The sequence below is a fragment of the Micromys minutus genome, assembly GCF_963924665.1.
Source record: "Micromys minutus genome assembly, chromosome: 15".
Taxonomy (NCBI): Eukaryota; Metazoa; Chordata; class Mammalia; order Rodentia; family Muridae; genus Micromys; species Micromys minutus.
The window spans coordinates 39790053-39807920 of NC_137984.1; the positions used below are offsets into that span (position 1 = coordinate 39790053).

At 47.5% G+C, this 17868-nt stretch overlaps 1 protein-coding gene across 2 annotated transcripts in view; it reads left to right on the forward strand.

Moving 5' to 3' along the window:
- The first annotated feature begins 6333 nt into the window (after positions 1–6333).
- Positions 6334–17868, forward strand: part of JADE1 (jade family PHD finger 1) — a 52194-nt gene continuing 40659 nt past the window's right edge. The window contains exon 1 of one of the 2 annotated variants that reach the window (XM_080929309.1): positions 6334–6459. The gene's annotated coding sequence lies outside the window, so the exon portion shown is untranslated. Of the gene's footprint in view, positions 6460–6715; positions 6810–17868 lie in introns of those variants that run through there. The other variant, XM_080929310.1, reaches the window with a different exon arrangement.

Below are 17868 nucleotides of genomic sequence, written 5' to 3' on the forward strand. Positions count from 1 at the left end.
GGCCAGGAGGCCTCATGGCATCTTGGCTCGTGGGAGGAGGGGCGGTCTCTCTGCTTGGGCCCTGATATCCTCTACTTTTCCCAGTGTGCACTCTTGCAGTGACCCATGATCCCTCAGTGTCTGGGGCCTCCCACTGTCCCCTCCAGGGGCCTAGAGGAACTGGTTGGGTTGGAACAGCTGGCCACGCCTTTTTCTAGGCTAGTTTGCCTGCTGTCTCACAACTCTGACCCGCTTCCACACCAGCCCTCCATCAGCTCTAACCTGGTAACTAACGGGCGCTTCCAACCCCATCCCTGCCTGGTCAGCCTTTTTCCGACCCCACCCTTGCCTGGTCAGCCTTTCATCCTTCACCCAGGGTTCAGGAAGGATTAATATCTGCCTGAGTATTGTATAGTTCTATAATCTCAGCTTCCGAGGCACGGTTGTAAATTCAGCCTAGACCCGCATGGACTTACTGAGACCCTGTTTCAAAACTAAATGTAAAAACAGAGCCGATGATGTAGTCCGGAGGTGGAATGCTTGCTTGTTTAAGGTAGGCAAAGCCCCAGGTTCTATCACGAGTAAGGTTGGGGCTGGTGAATGATTATGAGACCGCCATTTTCCTCTGGGAGTAGACCAACCGGTTGAGAAAGCACTCACAAGTGTGAGGGGAGGGGACAGTAACTACATAAGCGGTTCTTTTCTGTGTGGCTCAGTCTGGCTCCCAGCTCAAGATCCTCGTGCCTCAACCTCTCAGGGGCTAGAATCACTGGTGTACACTACCGTGCTTGGTTTCACAAAGTGATTTTTGAACCACCGCTGGGTTAGAATTACCGAAAGGTTTTTGACCATATAGGTCATTGGATTTTTCTAAATCCTCAGGAATGAGTGGGTCCAACAGGAATGGTTTCTAGCGAGCCCTCAGTGCTGTTGCCCCTGGGTTTGGTTAGAAATTGTCTTTTTAACTATGACTTGTCTAGTATTTGGAAAAGGCTGGATCGAAGGCTAGAGTTGGTCCTCCAATGAAAAGAAAAGTGTGGTGGGACACAAAGGTTCTGAAAGTCTTAAAGGTAGTTAACAAATAGGCAGATAGTTGAGCTTGATGACAGAAATGCCAGGCATTTTTACAAGCTTATGAGGGTCAGCGAGTGTGAAGCATCCAGTAGAGAAAGATGAACAGTGGTGGCCAAGGCCCGAAGATAAAACACACCGCATGAAGAAAATCCAAACAGAGATGAATACTTAGGCGAAAAGCATGACTATGAGATGTAATATTTGGCTTCATTCCAGTTTCAGGAAAATGGCAGGGAAAACAGAAATGTGGGCAGTGTTTACAAAAGTTATGTCTATGACTGAATGCTTATTTCTTTCATGTTTCTGAAGTTTCAAAGTCCTGTGATATTTATAGATAATAGATGCTTTTCTTACTTTGAACCTTCTCAGTCTTGGACATTTCCGCCTGGCTAGATTAAGTCACTCACATCTCCCATTTCAGACTTATTTCTCTTTGACACATAAACTCTGAAGCACAGCAGAAGTAAAGCAACTAAAACCACAACGGATTTAGCAAAAGACAACAGAGAAGAATCCTGTGGGAGCGCGAGAAGAAACTGTAGTTGGTACTAATACTGACATAAATGTTCTGGGTGGGTGTTGGAGTTATTAGTCATTCCATGAGTTGAAAACTGTCACCACCTATGTGAAGGGGTCATAGGCTATTCAGGAATAGTGACCTCATCTTCTAGGCCAGCTAGGGAACTCTAGTCCAGTCTCTTAGGCTGCCATCTCTCCCCTTAGGTATTAGGCAGCAACTAAAGATGGTTCTTGATAAGAATTCTATACACTCATCCTGCTGTGAAATATAACCCTCCTCCATGTGATATAATCCAAACAGGTTAACCACGCGGTCCTTGGCAAACATACAGTGTGCATGATTCTTAAAAATTCCTTTGATACTACAATTTATTTAGGATACAAATCAAATTTAAATTTAAAACAAAAAAAAAAAAAAACCCAAATAACTGATAGACTTCAACCATTCTAAGACTAACATCGTGGAAAAAAAATCTGTCACCGTACATACATACATACATACATACATACATACATACTTATATACATACCAACCAACCAACTGGCAAGAGGGTTGCCAGTCATACTTTTCTCTTCCATCTCCCTGAAGGAAGAATGTATAGGATTCTTTTCATTTCAAATACAAGCAGTGCTTTCCTCTTGGTAGTATGAGAAACTGAACCCAGGGCCTCGTGAGTGCCAGGCACAAGCTCTGCCACCAAGCTGTATCATTCTGAAATAGGAACAATTTATCCTCTTGCCAAGGCTTTTCAGTTCTTTATGTGAAGAGAAACGCACAAACAGCATGACTCTGAGTGTACAGAGGATTAATTAGGTATGGTTTCTACACCACAAATACAAATAGCCAAGTTTTTATTTTGTTAAAAATCTATTAATATGGAAGAACATGGTCGGACTATGACCAGAGCTGAATACAAAGGGGGATACGGCACTGCAGTGACCACATGGACAGGAATCTTCTAGGAAGGAGGAACATCTTGGGGTTTCTACCTTCACTACTTTGCAGCAATTTTCTTGAACACCCTTCCATCTCTGATAACACAGCGGGAAATAACAGAATGTTCCAGAGACTAGGAAATAGTGATCTGGATGATTTGGCAAGGGCAGAGAGGAATAAGTTTCATTTTCCTCGTTTTCAGTTTCACACTTACACACTTCTCGGCTGTGCTGCCTGTGTTGCTGAGGGGCAAATCATGGCAGTGGCTCTCCCAGATCAGAAAGGAATTGGTGTTAGGAAAGCTTCATTTGTGGGATGGTGGCAAAAGATGTCTATTACTTTGAGAAATGCCAACTCTGGTCATGAACGGTAAAATGCTTCGTACCTGTTCCTGGTGGATTCCAGTTGTACCCCATTTCTTCAAAGAGCTGGCACTTCTGTAAGTTCCTGAATGGCAGGTAAATTACGTGGGTGTGGTGGAGCATACTTTTAATCCCATGACTGGGGAAGCAGAGACAGGTGGATCTCTGAGTTTCAGGTCAGCCAGGGCTACTTAGTGAGACCCTAGCTCAAAATAAATCATCAACTGTTAATGAGGGAAGAGACTCTTCAATATCATCTTTCCTATAATCGCAGGGAGAAAACAGGGTTTGAAAAGTTTAGTCCTGAGTCCTAGAGTAGCTGGGCAGGGAGGGAGAATCTTCCTACTTGTAGGCCAGGACTAGTCATAGCATTAGAAACACCCTCAGTTGAGTATCCCGGGCTAGTCTCAAAATCCTCATCCTTCTGCCCCTCTCTCCCAAATTCTGGGTCTGAAGATGTCTACCAGCACACTTTCCTTTTCTCCCTCCCTCCCTTCCTCCCTCCTTCCCTCCCTCCTTCCCTCCCTCCTTCCCTCCCTCTTTCCCTCCCTCCTTCCCTCCTTTGTCTCTCCCCCCTCTCTCCCTTCTTTTTTCCTTTCTTCCTTTCTTCCTGTCTTTCTTTCTTTCTTTCTTTTTCTTTCTTTCTTCCTGTCTTCCTTCCTTCCTTTCTTTCTTTCTTTCTTTCTTTCTTTCTTTCTTTCTTTCTTTCTTTCTTTCTTTCTTTCTTTCTTTCTTTCTTTCTTTGTGTGCTCTTGGGGATCAAATCCTGGGCTTGCTGCTTGCTAGGCAAACACTCTCTAGCTACAACCTCCAGCCCCTGACCAATATTTTTCTTTAAAAAAAAACAATTATTCTTCATATATTCTATCCCAACTGCAGTTTCTCCTCCCTCCTCTCTTCCCAGTCCCTCTCCTCTGCTTCCTCCCTTGGATTAACTCTTCCTCTCCTTCTCTTCAGAAAAGAGTAGGCCTCCCAGGGATCTTAACCAAACATGGCATAACAAACTACATTAAGTCCAGGCACAAACCCTATCAAGGCTGAATAAGGCGACCCTATAGGAGAAGGGTTCCACAAGCCGGAAAGACACAGTCCCTTGCTCCCACTTCAAGGAGTCCCACAGGAACACTGAGCTACACAGCCACTCCTTATATGTAGAGGACCTATTAACCAATACTCTTAATCTGCATCGTTATTGAGAAGATGCTCCAGTCATAGCCTCTGTATTGTGGGGAGTATGCAGCATTTTACATTTCTCTGATTCTCTACTAATTTATTTAATATACTTTGCTTTTTTTTGCTGGATGTTTTAGGCAACAGACTAGTCAGGAACACAAAGAAGCATGCAAAACGGTGGTTTCATTTTATTTTTAAACATATTCTTGGATTTATCTTATGTGAATGATGGTGAGGGTTTTTCTGGCATTTATGAACCTAATATCAGTGGAGGTCAGGCAATGATTTTGGATTCTGTGGAGCTAAAGTTCCAGATGGTTCTGAACCAGATGTGGCTGATGGGAACCTCAGTCTTCAGCAAGAACAAATGCTTGCAATGTTGGGCCATCTCTCCAGGCCCCCAGAGGGTTTTAAAAAGTACAAATTTATTTAAGCTAGAAGGAATGGAAGTTACAATGGGTGCAATCAGTTTGTCACAGAGAGACATGAACAAGATGGCAGTGGGGTCAGACACATTTCTTTTGAAAGCCTGCACTTGTATTCCCATTGGGTTCTCTGGTTTCTCCCTCCCTCCCCCTCCCTTCTCCCCTTCCCTCCCTCTCCCTCCCTTCCTCCCGGCCTCTGTACTCCCTCAATGAACTATTTCCGGAGTCCTCTTTTTTATTTTGAGACAGAGTCTCATTACATTGCCCAGTCTGGCCTTGAACTCGCCCTAAAGGCCAGACAGGTCTTGAATTTGATAACCTTCTGCCTCTGCCTTCTAGAGTAGCTGTGAAGACAGGCCTCCACAACCAGGCCCAGCTTATCTCATTCCTCATAGAACTCTCTAGTTTTAAGGGTCAAGCTTAGCATCACTCTGTTACTCAGAAAAAAAAAAAAGAGGGGCATAGTTCCAACCCTGCTCGACTGCACAAGCGGGCTACAGAGTAGAACCAGGCCCAATCCAGACTCTGCATGGTTATGGAGGCTTTCTACTCTTGCCTCCCCATCCTCTGTCTGTCTGTCCTGTCTCTATCTCTCTGTATAACTGTCTCTCAAATCTCTCCCTCTCCTCTGGGGTGTGTGTGTGTGTGTGTGTGTGTGTGTTATAAGTAAACCACACGGAACTAGCAAGGGTTCCAGTCATCATTTGACAGTGTCTCAGTAGAGATCCTGCCAGGGAGTCTTTATGCTCCTTATTAAGGAAATGGGAGAGGGAGAAAGAGCACATGCATACATTTAGGATTTCTGCTGCCTTGCTTTGTTTCCTGAAAAATAATTGAAAGGCACAGTTAGGTTTATTCTCCCATTTATCAGACTGATGTTCTAGATAGATGTCTGTGAATCAAAACATGTTTTATACAAAATTATGATCCCAGTGCATAATCTTGTCTTTTGCGTTCAGTATCTGATTTTGTAATATAATCATTGTTTTTATTTTCTAAATGGGAGTTTTAGTGTGTATTTTCCCCCTTGGGATGTTGAATGTGAAATACATGAATTTCCTTGGGGACTCCATGAAAATAACTGTTCTCCATATAAAAGTTAGTTTTTAGTATGTGAAAAACCAAGTCACTCATTTTTTACACATATGCATAAACACGATTGCTTTCACACTAGTCTAAAGTTCGAGTTTTAGTATTAGTCCCAGTCCTATTTGGAAGGAGAAAAATGTCCAGTTCCAACTAGAATGCTCTGAAACATAAAGGTAGTGGCAGTTACAGAAGGAGGCAGTCTTTTAGTGGGTTAATGCTAATTTGCAATGAGTTCAATACAAATTTAGGTAAAGCTAGTTTTCCCCCTCCCTGAGTTGGATTATTTGTGCTTAAAACTGTCATTAGAATTCGCAACTCCTTCAAAACTGTTACTACAAAAACAACTATTTTTTTATTCAGCCTAAAAACAAAAACATTTCTCCCAAACTATACGCTTTAATATACACGTTTTTAATCAACCTGATTTAAAGCTAATTTGCAAGAAATGCATTTCTGCATGTCGCCCGGAGTTGGAACTGAGACAGCAGTTTTTGAGGAGGTGATTTCATAAACCCTCTTCCTCCTAGGAGACACCTTGAGGGTTTGCGGGCTCCCGAGGTGGGTGCAGGGGGAGAGCCCCTCTGGCTGCAGTCAGAACCCCAAGAGTTAATTAAGGGAGTGAGCCCCTACCAGCGGCTCCCCGCCCCACCGTCCCCACCCTCTTCTTTTGGCTGGGGATTAAAGTGCTCCCCCCTGTGGCAGCAGTGACCCAGAAATGAGTCTGCGTCCCCGCTCTTCCTCCGCCGCCAGCCGCACGCCCTACCGGGAGGGCCTGGGCGCGCCGGGCCGGCCGAGCGCGCGGGCGACAGCAGGGGCCCGCTCGGCTCCCCGCGCGGCCTCGGTGGCCCGGACCCATGTGGCGCGGCGCGCAGCCCGCGGAGGCCCAGCCCGTGCGCAGCAGGTACGCGGGGGCGGGGGCGCGGGGGCGCGCGGGTCGGGGTGCGCGTCTCAGGCCGCGGCCGCGGCGGCTGCAGGACGAGCCGAGAGGCTCAGCCATATTTGATGGTTTTGTTGCTTCGCTCGGGAGTTCTCGGGAGTAATGTAATGCCGAAGGTCGCTGCCTAGTGGAAATAATATAGTACGTCATTAATATGGCGCCAAAAGATTGGGCTGTGGATCTGTAGCGCGGAGGGAGGAGGCGGCCGCCCGCGCCGCGGCACTATCCCACCAGCAACTTGGGCATCGCCGGGTGGGGGCCGGCGACGAGGCCAGGATGGCCGCGGAGCCCGAGAATTGATCGGTGTCGGATCAGTAAGTTCTATTCCGATTATTATTTTCAATCGGAGGAGGGCGAAGGCTTAGAGCTTTTCCTTTTAAATGTACGAAGAACATGAGGTTTTCAGGTGATCCATCCAACGTTTTCAGCCGCAGAAACCCAGTTTAGTTTATACATTAAAAAAAAGCCCAAGTGCCTTAGGCTGCATGAAAGTGGAAAGCATAGTAGCAACTTAGTAGACAGATGGCAGTGGCAGAGCGCAGGTTCGCGTACATATATGCTTCCAGAGTATTTGACAGTGTGTGTGTGTGTGTGTGTGTGTGTGTGTGTGTGTGTGTGTAAGGAGGCTGTGAGGGTATGTTTTTCCAAACATAGGTGTGAGGGGGTACATCTGTGTGAAGTGGCCGCAGCCCTGGTTCTTGTCACCGCGTCACCACATGTCCAAAATATTCATTGCATCAATTCAAGGGCAGTGAGAAGGGGATGAAGGGACAGCTTGGCAATTAGATTTTTCTAGAATGGGTTTCCAGTGGATGAGACCTTTTACTTCAGCGAGACTGCTTGTAAAGTGTAAAAGACTTTATCGATAAAATTGGGAAGGACTTCATCGGTAGAGCAAAGTGCCCATTAATCATGAACTTAAAACGGACTGTAGATTGCAACCTTTGGCACCATCTGCAAATTGTGGGGGGTGGGGTCCTTGGGTCTCCCGGTTCCCCTATGAGCACATGCACATGCGGTGTACACCCCGGGACTGCAAGTTGCAAAATCTTCCCGTGCACGTGTCTGGTGCCTGTGAGTGTATTTGCGAGTTGGGTGCTGTTGTTCGGTAGCCAGTAGGCTTTCCGGGTCGGCTCGGCATAGGCTTGCAAATGCGGGAGAGGGATGGAATGTGGAATGTTGACCGGAGAACCGAATCCTTTCAGAACGGTCCCATTTGCTGGAGAAATTCGATACCTTCCACCTCCTACCCGCTCCCCCCCAACCCCCCTCCCGCCCGCCTTCGGGCAGGAGGCGGGGCTGAGGACGCCGCTGCTGCTCAAAGTGGCGGAGCGCGGCGGCGGGAGGCAGGTGCACAGCACCGCCGGTGGGGGTGCCTCAACTTCCGCGGGCGTTTAAATAGCAGCCGGGTTCCCCTCCCACCGGTAATAGGTGACCTGGCGCTCGCGGGCGGCGGGGGAAGGGACTGGGTACGCCCGGGCATTAGCCTACGCGGCACGTGGGCAGGTGCTGGTTGGCCCCGGGGCCAACTTTTGCAGCCCGCCCTCCCGTGCAGGCGAGAGGCGGCAGGCGCAGAGACGGGGCCGGGCGGCGGCCCCAAGGCGGCTCCTTGTCGCTGCCCGCGCGTCGCCTAACGGTCCCAGGCGCTCCTCGTCCGCGTGGGGGTGGCCCGGCCCCGTCCCCACGCCGGAGTCCCGCACAAAGCCCGCGGCGCGGGGTGGCCGCCGCCCGTCGCCGTCCCTGTTCCCGCGTCGCGGCGGCCGCAGGCGTTTGTTTGTTGCTTGCGCGCCGCCCTGCGCGCCGGATGGCTTCCTGTGACAGAGGTGATCCACAGTTTCCAGAACTGTCTGGGGGCGGGAGCGCGAGCCGAGCCCGCCGCGTTGCTCCACCGCCGCTCTGCTGCTCTCCGGGCCCACGGGGAGGCCGGGGAGGGACGGCGTAGCCGTTTGCAGCGGCGCAAGTGGCGTGCGGACGCGAGGGAGCGTTTGATTTGCAACTGGGGCCGAGCGGATTGGTGCAGCTGGTGGCGGCGGGCGGGAGCGGCGGCGGGGGGTGGCCACTTTCAAACGCCGAGGGCGGCGGCGCGGGCGCGGGGCCGGCTGCGCCGCGGGGAGGCGGTGTCATCCCCGCACCGGGGCCGGAGTTACTTTCCCCTCCTCCCGCGCTGTTGTTCCTGTCGCCTCGGGAGGAGCGGGAGCGCGAGGGGGCGGCGCCGCGCCGAGCCGGGCCCTGCGCCTGGCGGGCGGGAGGGCGGCCGGGATGCCCGCGATCCACGGCCCCACCCCGGGTCTGTAGCCTGTTTCCCCACCCGACCTGGTCTTCCCCAGCACGGATTCGGGCCCTGCACCCCTTTTATCGGAGGTCCCTTTTTTCCCCATCCCCCCACGTTTCTCCCACTTTCCTACCCCTAGAGCTTCCCTCTGCGGGCCTCCCCCTCACTTCGGACCCCTCAATTCTGGGTCAAGGGCGTCCCATTCCGACTTCTTATTTCCTGGCTCCGTGTCCCCCCTACGCCCAACACCCTCATTCTGACTGCCCCTGCGGCCCACGGCTTTCCCGGCTCCGCATCCCCGCTTCTGGCTCCGGCTTCACACCCGGGCTCCCCCTTCTGGGCGCGCGGGGGCGGCCACACTCTGAGCTGGTGAATTGCTGTGAGCAAACAACAACAAAAAAGCGGGCGATTTAAATGTGCCTTCGAAACCGGTTAGAGCTCGTCATCTCTAGGAGGCCCATTTAAAGCAGCTTTTTAGGTGTCTTGCTTTCTAGAAACGTGGTGTCGAAGGTCTTCCGTCCTTTGTTGACCCGGGCCTGTGGGAAACTTAAAATTTCCTTTTGTCAAATGTTTAGGTTTGGCCACGGAGCTCCGCTTTTAGGAAAGTGGAAGAGGACCCCCAGAAAAGTTTGTGGGGTTCTTCCTCAAAGGGCTCCCTTAGGTGGACTTCTCCTTTTTAGAGTACCTGCGGTGGAGGAGGAACCTAGTGCCTTCTTTCAAAGCTAATGAACTCGTTTTCAGACAGAATAATTTTCCTGAAAGTGATTCATCGGTGGTTAGACCATACTAGTTAAGTGCATAGAATGGACTACCTGGAGAAAGGAAGGGTTCATTGGCCTTAACTCAGTTCCCGTTGGAGATTCTTGTAGGTAGCAGTCGATCAAATCTTCAGAGGTGACCTGCTCTGTGCAATTCAGAAATTTTAGTCTTTCTTACAAGGATTCTAGTTCTGTTTACTGTAACTTTTTTACATTTTTAAAAATCTTTATTATATTTAGCATTTTAGGTCTATGGTTGACCAAGGGTATTGTCACAGAAAACTAAAACACTTGGATTGGGGGGCATACTATGCTTAGAAGCAAGTAGAGGTTTATACACACCTTAGATTCAGACCTATCTTAAATGACGTAAGTGGCCTCTTGAAAATACAGACCCACCCATACAGTAGTTTTAGCTTAGTTGCCTGCATATGAATTTATCTCTGCCCCAGAGTTCAGCATTCTCTTATCAAGTACAGTCAATTTAAAACAACAGTTTTGAATGTTCGGTGTTCTATGCCCTTCCTAAAGTTTGCATATTTTTGTGAATGTATTTGACCTTGAATTTCTTCTAGATCAGTTTCCTGCTGATGTCCCAGGTTTCCCCCAGTCAGTATGTCCTTGTCGGAGTGCATGGTTGTTCTCAGGGTGTGTAGTAGACTTGAGTTTTGTTCTTCTTTAGAGCCCCAAGTTGGCGCAGCAGGGATTTCAACTGTCAGGAAAAGCAGGGGCAGGGCTGTAGCTAAGGATGATGGAGCCGCTTCCCTACACTGCCTGAAGCTCTGGATTCAGTTCCCAGCATAGCCCCCAAAGGGGGCAGGGCTAGCCTGTCTCCCTCCACCACTTGAAGCTTTGCACTCTATGAAAAAAATACTTTGTAGTTAACAAGGTTGCTGCATAGACAGAGAGAGTCATCCCAAGTGGTAACTGACAAACCGAGTCGTCATTTAGAAACAAAGCTTGCCTAGCCCAGAGGCTTGGAGGAGGATACAGTGAACCATGGGGATGCCCCACAGGTGGTAGGCTATCCCTTGGATCAGGAAGTTATTAGACAGTAGTGTTACATGTTAAAAAAATACAGATGTTTTACCCAAGTGTTGTGTGTGTGTGTGTGTGTGCATGAATCCAAATAAGGCTCAGCACGCAAGCCTGGGAGGAGCTTTCCCTGTCCGCTAGCCTGGTAAACTGTCTCATTGATTACCAAGGCATATTTGTTTTCCCCATTTAGCCCTAATCACAAGGCCAGCTTTTTTGAAACCACTGGCCCTTGAAGGACCATTCATTGAATGTGACCTGACATTTTGACAAAGAGCCTGAGAGTGAGCAGACAAACCTATGGCCATGAAGTTAATTGAGTTAAGATTCTCAAGTCAGACATCTTCATTGTAATTTGGGAATCTTAGATTTGGAGATGTTTGACAAGTACTTCAAGGAAGCATGGTTATCTGGCGTATGCATGTTCAGATCACCCGAGGAAAGAGCTGTCTTAAGTTTCAGCTTTGAGGTGGCGGGGATAGCCTGTGCAAAGGTCTCGGATGGGGATTGCATCCTTGACAGGCTGGGAGTGAGGAGGGAGTCTACAACTGTCGCACGCACGCCCCCCCTTCTCTTGCTCATCCTTTGATTTAGTATTAAAAGTACTTGTTACCCATTATTTGTCAGTGGGATGTCAAGAGTACTTAAGCCAGTTTTCTACAGGTTTATTATATATAGATTGGGTAGTCTCTGAAGGTTCCTGGGACATTGCAGGCAATGTGTCTTGCTCCTGGTTTGAAATGGCATTGAGAGCTTTGGTTTGACACTGAGCATCTTAAACATCTTTGTCAGGTTCTCCCTTAGGAGGTTGGCACCGCACAACATATTGTATACTTACTCCCTGATTCCCTCCATGACACTTGAGAGTGCCTGGAGTTCTTCATTTATAAAACACATTGACCTCGTCACAACATTAATTAGCAAAGTGGTTTAGTAATAATAGTTTGTTTCCCTGGAAGTTTTATATTTTAAGTTTATTCTCTTTCCAGGATCTTGCAGCATGTTTTGCTTCTGCTCTTAAGAGTTTTGGGCTGGGTGACCTGCCCCAGTGGAACAGTGTTTTCCCCAGTACTGTGTGGCTCTATGCTCAACAGAGAAGTATACAAACTAGAATGAGTACTCTAGCAAAATGCATTCTGGCTTTTCTAAGCCTGTTCTAGCTCCCAAATAAAGACAGAGGGACCTCATATATACTTACATATACTAAACAGTTGCTTGCACTGTAGCTAGGTAGATGCTTACCTAGTCTAACTGATCTGTGGATGCCTACTTCTCAGCCACAATACCCGGTACTTGCCAACTTAGTCTTACCATGGCTGCTCCTACTCCATCGGCAACTCCCCTTGTCAACCAACTCATGGCAAATGTTTATGGCGAAGCCCCTCTTTCCCTGGTCCTCACCAGAGTGTCTCTCTTTTCCAGATGACCTGCCTATTCTGCTTTGTCATTGGCCATTCAGCTCCTGCTTGGCCGGGGAATGCCATTTTTTCCCTCTTGCTCACATTTTTCTGCATGAACTTAGGTCTGTGATGAAGGTGTATATTTTCATTTTTGTGTATTTTTGCAGGGGTGGGGTCAGTTGTTGAGTTACTCTGCCTTCTAAATGCAGGCTTGACCCTAGAGGCCCTTACTCTGCACTGTGACAGTCAAGTTTAGCAGGGTCTGTGCTAGACACTAGCAAATGATTTTTTTTCTAGTCCAAGACTTGAGTGGTTTCTGGAGGAGTTTTTAACTCACCTGTGCAACAAATAAGAATACTAGACTTGGAATGACCGGCTTGATTCTAGGAGAGGGGCTGCACATTTTTATTTTTCTAATCCCTTTATTAACACTAGACCAGTGTAAGTGCTGTGCATCTGTCTAGTAGATGTTTAGAGACCAGTCTTGGTTTTTCGGCATTGTTAAGAGAAGCGCTCTAGGCATCTTGTGTTCTAAGTAGTTGTTCCACCTCTGAGCTGTATCCACGCTTCCCATCACTCCAACCTTCTTGCTTAGTCTCTGCAAGGAAAGTCATAGTGAGGTGATTGAGATTGCTGAAGTCAGTTCGTTCTTAGATTACTTTCCTAGTTTAGGTGCTGGGGGTGGAGCCTAGAGTCCCACACTTATTAAGCACCTGTCCTACCATCTCCAACCTGTCCTTTAGTTTGTTTTAAAAGTGTAGGTTCTTTTGGGCTATTTTCCGAGGAAATGCAAGCCGTAGTGTGTTCTTGTTGAATGCTGTAATTGGAATAATTGGAAACACCACCAAGCATCAGGTTCTCTTGCCCTGGAAGTTTCCTTAACTAAGACAGTTTCTGGACAGTTATTTACAGCGCCTGTTTAGGTGAGGAGGGTTCAAGCTGAGGAGTACATTTGGCAGCTTTTATTTTCTTCCCACTACAGGGAAAATGGGCAAGAAATATAGCCAACTTAGCTTCTTGAGGCTCAAGTGCCTGGTTTCTGTCTGTTCAGCACGTAGTACTCTCAGAGTTTAAATTTTCTCAGTTACGCAAGGCTCTCCCTCCAAGCCTTGGCTTGGGACTTGTGGCTGCTGGAGTTCCCCAGAAGGGTAGGAAGTACAGACTTTTGTATGCTCCTTTGGAATTCAGAATTTCTTTAAGTGTTGTGTGTATTGGTGACTTTGTAGGTCTCTCCCCCATCGTTTGTCTTATATTGTTAAATTGCTGTCTGGGGTGCTTGCTTTTCAGTTATTAGCTGGAAAATCAGATACACAGTTTGGCGGCTTTTATTACAGAGGGTCTACTGGTTCAAAGCAGCAGCCTGCAGGGTTGCCTTTGAGTGAGATTCACAGCATTATGGATTTCTCCCCTGCCTCAGCCTCTCACTACGTTCTCTTGTTTTTCCGCCTGCTATAGTCCAGCACTTCTGAAGGAGTGAGCATGCTTGATCCTTGACTCTGTGAGCATTACGGTCCTTACTCGGAATCTGGTAATTGATTCCATTAGCCAGACACACGCCATATTTATAGATATATGCTCTCCAGCCTGTTTATTGAAGGGCCAGTAGGAGCTTCCATGGAGAGGCAGGGAAGTCAGTATTCTGGGTTCTGGGGTCACATGGGCCATTTTACCTATGGAGCCACTACAGGAGAGCACCACATGGACAGCGCGATGTGAATGGTGGATCATTTCTCCTCCACTGTTTCAGATAATCTGAAAATAGTCCATAATCCAGGCTCTTGCGGACAGGCTGTTGACCTCTTGCCTTACCTCAAGACAGTGTGACCTTTACCTAACATCCACAAAAGCTCTGAGTTTGGTCCCTAGCACCTTGTGAAACTAGGCAAGATGGTACGTGCCTGTGATCTCAACATTCAGGAGGTGGAGGCAGGGGCATTAGAAGTTCAAGGTCATCTGAAGTTCTCTAGGGCATTGCTGGCCATTCTGGAATACATGAGACTGTCTCAAAAAAAAAAAAAAAAAAAAAGAAGATTAAATATAGAGAGTTGATTAGTCTGAGGGCGGTCCTTTCTTCCTCTGTCTTCTGTCAATCAATCATCTATTTAACCTTAATTGACTTTATTGTGTCATATCAGACTGGAGTAACACTGCGATCCATCACATGGATCACACGGATCGCGGTGTTCTCAGAGTTGTGGTTTTCGGCTCCTATGTCCCCATGTGCCTACATAGTCACCTGTGTGGATAAGAGGTCTGGAGTGAGCAGCAAGTACTCTGAGAGAGTGCATGTGTCCTGTCAATCACTTCCTGCCTGCTGCTCTGAGGGCTGGGTGCCTGTGGTAGACTGGGCTATGGGACTTTGAATGTGCTCTTTCAGCTTTGCCTTTGTGTGTTCCACTGGGTGGGTGGCAGTGGCAACCACCTTTATGTTAGCTTGCCAGGAGCCATGCTTCATTTGACAGATTGCTGTTTGGATTTCAGGCTACGTGTCTGCTTGCTGATCAGTCTTCTAGAGAGTTCTCCATTAGTCCTCTAGGAATCTGGGAAGACCATGGTCCAGGGCCCAGGAGGAGGTGTGCTTACCACCTGGCAAGGGACTTTTGGTTTAGCTTGTGGTTTTGCCTTAGTCCTCTGTATTCTTCCTGTGCTGCTGGCCCTCTGCAGGCATGTGTGTGCTCTCTTTAAAGTTGGGAGAGTGCATCCATTCTTTTATCTCTGGAGTCTGGTTCAGCACTGCAGTTCTTGATTTACGGTTCCTTTGGGGAAACTTTCCTGTAGCCATGTTCTCTTGTCAGAGGCATCCGCTTCAGCCTTGTGCTTTGCAGACCTTCTGCTAGGTTTTCAGACCATCTGATGTTTCTACAGCCATCTCTGTGTGGTGTGCAATTGTGATGAAGTGTTTGTTCTCACGTGGAACTTGTGATGTGAAGTGCAGTGCTTGCTAAGCTCGCTGTCAGGGTCTTTGGACACACACTGGGAGGATGTTTCTCTTGCTGCCACCAGGATGGTGCTGCAGAGTGCTTTTGGTGACAACACTTTTAGTGGTAGCCAATCGCCTCTCACAGTTGGCTCTGATCAAGATAAAAAGCTCCTCAGAAGCAGTACATGTCAGTCTGTACTGCGTAATTATCATTAGCTGTTTGAGCCAGGCTTCTGCAAAGGCTGCTTTGTATATAACCAGTGAGAATATCTGTGTGAGCACTTAAAAGTTCTTAAGGGTACAATAGTGGGTTTGTAACCCTTTCTTTCTCATCTTTACTTTGGTTCTTTTCGTCTTTCCCTAAAATGTCATTCTTTGATGATCTCCCAGTATGACCTGTGTGTTAGAATCTGGTTCAGAAACCTCAAGGCAGACGGACTGGTAACTTCTGAATGCCTTGGTAAATAAGGTTTTTTTCCGTGCCTTTCTATCAGGCACTTTTTTGGGATAAGTCTGTGTACTGCCCTGTCTGAGGAGTGGGTGCGCTTGTGCGTGCGTCTGTGTGCAGGTGTGCGCGTGTGCACCTGTACCTCATTGGTGCTGCTTGCCATATGGTGCTAGCTTCTGCTCACGGTTGGCTCGTTCAGTTCTGGTGAGAAGAAACGTCAGGTTTTTGAAGCAGGGGAATAGGAGCATGGCATACATTTATGGTAAAGGGCTTCAAGAAATATAAAAGTTCTTGGTACTCTCTGTCTAGAATACAATGGGTCACCGTCCCCCACTTTCTTAGAACCACCATGACCATTTTTTGTTCTTTAGATTTTCCCTTTGAGTATGAGAAATTGTGGGTGTCCCTTGTCCTCCTCCCTTTTGTGTAGTTTTTGTTGGAATTTTTACACCTATAGCTTGCCTGCTTTGCTTTAAGTCTATGCTGGCTTATCCTTCCATATGTTAACCTGTCTTACAGGAAGGGATTCCCTGTAGAGGGAAATAGGGCTGGGAAGATCAAGATCGAGGTCAGGGTGACTACTGATGTTATTTTTTTGGGAGTGAATTTATTTACTTTCACGTTAAATGAAGTTAAAATCTATCATGGCACTAAGGCATCGGTGACCACAGTGCCTCTCATAGCTGCCTTATTCAGGTTCTCCCGACCCTCAATCTAGGATTTTGCTGTATAACCTAACCTGGAATTCCTTATGTAGTCCAGGCTGGCTTTAAACTTCCATCCTGTTTCATCCTCCTCTCTTGGCCTGCTTCAGTTCTGACTCTTAATTAAGTGCTCAGTCATAGACCTAGGGGGCTTAAAGGATTGTGTTAGGCGTAAGCAGTGATTGGATCATTTATAAATTGGCAAGTGAGAGCACCTTGTGATTTGTTCAGGAGCCTTTGTTTATAAATTCCTTAAGATTCTCCCAGCTGGTTTTCTTGGCTTTTAAAATCTGAGTTCAGACTAATTAATTGGTAAAGAATCTACACAAGTTGGTGCTCACAGTTACAGGGCGGTGTTAATGTTTGCACCATTAGAAAGTAGAGTGGGTGAGAAAAGAGATGTCCTGAGTTTCAGCACCAATGGTAGGAAACAGATAAAGGGGTGGGGGGGTATGCTCCATGGAGGTCCAGTGAGATAAGACCCGTGTTGGGAATCCCTTCCTCCTGAGGGAGCAGTCACATAGTACAGAGTAGAGTTTATTCGGGGCATGGGGAGGGGAGTTAAGGGGGTAGAGAGAGAGGAGAGAGGAGTAGAGGAGAGGCAGGCCATGAGCATGTGGGGGGGTGGAGAGAGGAGTGACTGAGGGGGTAGAGAGCAAGAGAGCAAGAGAGCAAGAGAGAGGAGGGGACAGGCAGCTCCCTTTATAGTGTCAGGTAACTAGGGTGGAGCATACCTGGCTGTTGCCAGGTAACTGTGGGGTGGGGTTTACAGAATCCCAACAATGGTATTCGCTCAATTTTCAGGGTTTTTCTCTTTTGGAGGACACACTTGTTGCTGACATCAGCTCTATAGCAAGGCCCTATAGTAGCTTGGGCAGCATTTTCTTTAAAGTTTGGTATATGACATGCATTTTAAAAAAGCTCATTTATTTTGGTTGAAATATCTAGACTGCAGTGCCTGGAAGGTTAACTGGGATCTATTTAACTTTCTGATTGTTTTTGGGTTAGGTTTGGCTTAGATGTATTATGGTTTCTCATTTTAGTTAAAATGGGAAATGTGTAAGCTGTTGTCACTGTACTAGACTCGAGCATATGGATTAGTTTTGGTAATTTTATGCGCCATTGCCTTAAAAGTTAAGATAACACTTGGTTTCTTTCACATTAATCTAGGGACAGACGGGCAGGTTTTACTGTGTGCATCTGGTTGCTTAGAAAGCTGTACAGTCTTCAGAACAGAAGATGGCCTGGTGGGGGGGCACGAAGTTTTTAGGGGCTCACTATTGCAACCTGCAAGTCAATCATCGAGTAATACTGAAATGTGTGAACAGGCAAACAGCACAGTAGCTGATGTGATTTCAGCCTTGTGTAAGGTCACCTGGTGTTTGACAGCACGTGCCTTGGGAGAGTGCAATTCACTGACAGAGCATGGAAGGACACCAGTAAGTTTCACCGTAGCATAACAGATGGTGCTCCAGTTAAAGGGCACAGAGATACCTGCCCAGTGAGTAAGGCGAGCAAGCCTGCAAACACCGGCTGTGGTCATGTGCAGGGACTCGGCCATTTGTCCAGGAGGCAGTTTCTGTATACATCGTGCTGAACTGGGTGATAACTGGCTAAGGAAGTGTGTGGAGGTTTTAATTGAGTACCTTCTGGAACTTCTTGCCAGTGACATAAATAACAATGGAGACATAAGTGCGTAAAATTGACACTTGAGGAAAAAGGCAGCCTTTTTGCATATGAGCCATAAGATAGTAAAATCACTGGGGTGTGATCCTTATTAGAGCTGTAGAGTTTATGACCTGATAAATGGTCCCTGCTTGGTCCAGTCCTGGCTGA